The sequence below is a fragment of the Epinephelus lanceolatus genome, chromosome 18, assembly GCF_041903045.1.
Source record: "Epinephelus lanceolatus isolate andai-2023 chromosome 18, ASM4190304v1, whole genome shotgun sequence".
Taxonomy (NCBI): domain Eukaryota; kingdom Metazoa; phylum Chordata; class Actinopteri; order Perciformes; family Serranidae; genus Epinephelus; species Epinephelus lanceolatus.
The window spans coordinates 33,277,783-33,282,757 of record NC_135751.1 but is presented as its reverse complement, the minus strand read 5'-3'; positions in this window follow the sequence as shown (position 1 = coordinate 33,282,757).

Genomic DNA, 4,975 nt, shown 5'->3' with positions numbered 1-4,975 from the left:
ACATTAATCTTTGACCATATTGTAATTAAAGTGGCTTAAGAGAGCACTGCATCTCCACTTAGCTTTCTTCAGGATTTAGAAAATCTAGCCGATGGCGGAAAACTTTCGCCAATCATAGGCCAACGGTCATTTCCAGAGACTTTCACAGGCTACACGGAACTATGACTTACTCCAGTGGGTGGCACACCATGGAAATTGAAATGTTAATTGCACGATAGCCTCATGATCGCTTCATTTTTTCTTATACTAAAGGTGAAGGGAATACATAAAACATAATGGCATTTGCAAGAATCATTGAAACAACCTATCAGAGCTGAGGAGTCTCGAAAGCAGCTATCAATCACGTCGATCTCTGCTCATGAACTGCAGTCAAGATGTCAAACTAGGCAGCACTGATCTTATATGAATCAAGATTCTGCAATATTATCTATTTCTCACCTCATGTTTTCAGGAACATATTTTAGTGCACTGTTAAAGGAGCTATATGTAAGAAATCTAAAGCAAATAGTCGTAAAATCATCCTAATATGTCAAAGAGACTAAGGAATAATGTTCATATAACATACTGATCTCACCGACAACAATAGTACAGCCAGAATATTTGCATCTAAAAAATTTTTTGCAGTCTGCAAATCATGTTTATGTTTTGAATTTGTGTTTTGGCCTGTTGCGGCACCCACCACCGTCTACCAGTCATGCAGTCAGTAGAGTCTCAGCATCAGTTACAGTTACGACTGAGCTACAGCAGCATGGCAAGCAGCATTAGCAGTCTCCTCAGCTGTATCCCGGCAGCAGCGTTAGCAGCAGAGAAGCTGGACTTGCACGAACGGTCCGCTCGGAAACCGAAGATCAAGGATGCGGCGACGCGGCGACGCAGCCCTGCCACGGCAGCCGCCCGTGGGCAAACAAATCAGTCTCCAGTGTGCCAATGTCCAGCAACCTTGAATCTGTAGGAGAGGGGGGGCGGACACGACTCGCGGCAGTATTTTGAATTTGAGTTGCAATGTTGAAAACAGTCAAATGACAGTTATAAAAATAAATTATTATTTGTCATATTTGCTTTAAAACAGTTACCTGTCCAAATTAATCTGGAATTATATTTCCTTTTGTACTTGTGTAAGGAAATATATAACGATACTGAGGATATTGTGTATTTAAAAGAAGACATAAGAGGGCCAGTGTTGCTAATTTCCACAGCGTGCCATCTACAGGAGCACGTCATAGTTCCATACAGCCTATTAACGTTTTTTATTTTTGTCTTTTTTAAACAAGCATACATAGCTTTGATTATTGGACCAATCAAGCTGTTATGTTGGGAAATTTTAAACTCTCAAACTAGGCTAACTAGCTTATACTTGGAAAGCGTAGCCTTGTTAGCTTAGCTGTTAGCATTAGCACTGGCTCGCTCTAAATGTTCCCATTTGAATTTGGAATTGGAATTTCTAAGTTTCCAGCATGATATTTCAACTGGAACACCTTCTGAAGTCAGTGTGACTTCATTCCCATCTCTGACCTCTGACTTCCAAGCTAAATGGAATTCAGCATTGGACCTACTTTGTGTGGCTGTCACTTAAACACCACTGAGTCTCAGCCGCCCTCACACACCCAGTGTATGTCCCATATAAAATAATTTTAATTTAAATTGCAGTACATAGGCTATACACGCCAAGACGTTAAACGGGCAAATTGTAAGCACAAGCAAACATTTACCTTCGATGTTATGTCAAACTGTTTACATGAGGCTGGATGGATTTCTATTTATTCCAGCAGTGATGGCAGTCCCATGTCTTGGCCGCCTGGAAAATGCAAAGAATTATGTGTTGCATACCAAGGCTTGACAATGCCCTCTTCATTACCTCGTGCCTGTCCTAACTAACTGTCTCCTTATGACCCCACAAAGGAATCCCATCCCTTCACAATGGTAACATCGGACCACTGAGCACATGGGGAAAACAAAGAACCTGAGGACGTCATAATGTGACCTTATTCAGTTATAAATGTGATCACAGCAAACATTCACATGTTGTATAGTTGTTGAGGTTTCAAGTCAAGTGTTGATTTTTCAGTTATGAGTTATTTGCAAATGAAAGGCCTTAATGGGAGAGTTGTTTGTCGACTCAGCCCCAGAGCTGATATGCCTTTAGAGATGGGTGTGGCATTGTATAAACACAGGCCTTTTACACATTCAACTGTAAATTAGTACAAACTAGACTTTTCTTGGCCCTAGCACTGTGACTTCCTGGAGTCTTGTCATGGTGGCAGGCTGATTTTTCTAACTTTGGAAAAAGCCAGTTTCCAGTTTTAATGCTAAGCTAAGATAGCTTTAGCTTTACAAAACTAACAAGAGAGTGGCAAGAAGCGAGAAAGCCAATAACTATATTTACTAAAGTGTCAAAATATCCTTTTAATTACCTCAAATGGCACAGAGGAAATGCATAGCCGACTGTACAAAAACTACAAAACTGTGACGTTTCAGAGAGGTAAAATGATGGTAATGAGACCAAATATGCTCTTGTGTGTCAGAATGTCAGCAGAAAATGCTGTAAAATAAGTTAAGTGCAACAGCTGGTGAGGTCTGACATGTAGAGGACAGAGGGCAGAACTTTCTTCACAGAAAAGCAGCAAGATGAAAGCAAAAGAGTGACAGAAAATATTTTCTCTAATATCTTGATTGCCGATCATTCCGGCCTTTTTCATGAATGCTTTTTGTTGTTGACATGATAGCATAACCATGTGGAATCTAAGAAATGGTGTGTCTTGCATTTCTGGCAGCAGTTGAAAAGAAAACTGTTTTATGTATAATGAGCTGTGACAGCCAGCCAAGAAAAGAGTGCCATCTTCAGAAACCTACAATGAATCAACAGAAAAACCATGTTGATTTTCTCTTTTTGTTCAGAAGAGAGTTGCAGCTAATAAAAAGGGTGCAACAACAAAAAATGAATGCAGAATGTTGCATTTTATTAACTGTTTTATTAACTGTTTTATGGGAAAGGGTTTTGATTGAGTGCTTAATGCATTCAGATAAAATGGGACAAAAAATAAGCTAAAATGAGACATTTTTCTGAAGTAAAATCAGCACGTTTTTAAGCTACCATGTGCCGTATAATCACGACTTATGCGACTGTATGCCATCCTTTAATATTACACACATTTTCTGTATTTTTTGTCACTTAAAAATGTTAAAGATGATACAGTGAGTCCATGTCAGCCACAACAGATCAGTATTAGTCATCAGGCACACAAGCGCACACATTTTCATTGTAGACAATAAAGCACCATTTCCACCAAACACTTTTCAGTATGGTACCTTTGGAACCTAAAGTAACCCTTCAGACCTAGACACTAGGGCTTCCACTGCAAACAGTACTCTTACATGTGGGTGGGGTTGTTGTCACTGACTGCTCCATCCAGCACTTACTGCATTACCTTATTACCTTTGACACAGATGGAAGTCTGCACCTTGTTTATCGTCTACAGAACGAGGCTGCACGCCGACATTTTCACAACAAAACAGAATAGGCTGCAGTGAGAGTCTCTCTCCATGAGATATTTAAAAAATAATGGGTTTGTGCATTTAGTCCTTCTCAGGCAAGCTCAGGGGTTTAGTGTTGCTGTAGCCCACAGGAACTACACTCCACAACGCTTTTTTTTTCTAAGTGAGGATTAGAATATATGCAGTTCACATAACCCCGCCGAAACTAATACATATAAACACTTGAAGATCCACTCATTACTAAAAGTGTCTGTCATGCAAAAACTAAAAGTTGTCACATTGAAATTTAAGGTGTGCTGATGGATTCACGTCGTCAACTCATGCACTGAGTAACATTACAAGTTCACTTTCCACCTTCTCTGCGAGAGGCAGCAAAACATCCTTTCATTTTATAGTTACAGTTCACTAATAAAACTCTCCACAGTATGAACAGTGGTTACAGGAGCCTCAAAACCAGCCACAACTCAGCCCTGAGCAGAGTGACCGTCCTCTACTGACCAATCAGACTGCAGTGTTCACAGCTCCACCTTTTAGTACCAGATCTGTGTGCTAGGTACTCCAACAGAGGGGGACCAAACATGGGGACAGTACAGAACGGTTCTATTGGTACCATCCACAACTTTTCACAGTGGAAACGGGAAAAAAGCTACCACACTGAACTGTGCCGTACTGCTCGGTGGAAACGGGGCTCATGGCACCAAGGAAACAGGCAGCAAAGGAACAGGGAGAGCAGAGCAGAAAAGATGGATGAATAATTAGGTGACATACATGATTTAATGAATTAATAATTTAACTGATAAATGGATTAAACCATTTGAAAAACAAACATGACTGTCCCGTGTTACCTGAACATGTTATCGGAGTGACATGTATTTTACTTGGCAACATAATTTCTTTATAGAAATATAACAAAGCTACATAACAAGCTCCAAAAGTGACACAGTTAAGATTTTTAGGTGCTTTTTTATTCGGTAATTCACCAAAAACTATCCCAATTTACCTAATTTTACACAGGGAAATGACTACTCCGCTTGGACCTGGAATGTGACTGAAAAGGTGGAACAAGGAGAAAATTCATTGATTCATTGCTCCTTTTCACCCTTCCATTTCTTGCTCCTTTTCACTACTCCCTCCAGCCTTCATGCCTTCCTCATGGTGACTTCTCATCCCCTTTTATCCCTTTCATTTCCTTTGTGTCTCCCTCTCTCTCCAGTCTGACCTCTGTCTGTCGTTTGTTTTCCTTTCTCTCGCTCAGTCTGTCTGCCATGTGAGGAAAAGGACTTTTTAAACTTCCCCTTTGACTGCCTGCCATAATTATTTCGTTATAGTTACTTTTCCCGCCGAGTCTTAACTCCTTGTCACCATTCACACACACACACACACACACACACACACACCTCCCAGCATATTAAATCCCCCAAACCACACCCATCTCCAGCCCTCGGGCCCTCCCACGCGCGCTCACGACAGCCGGTCCACAGAG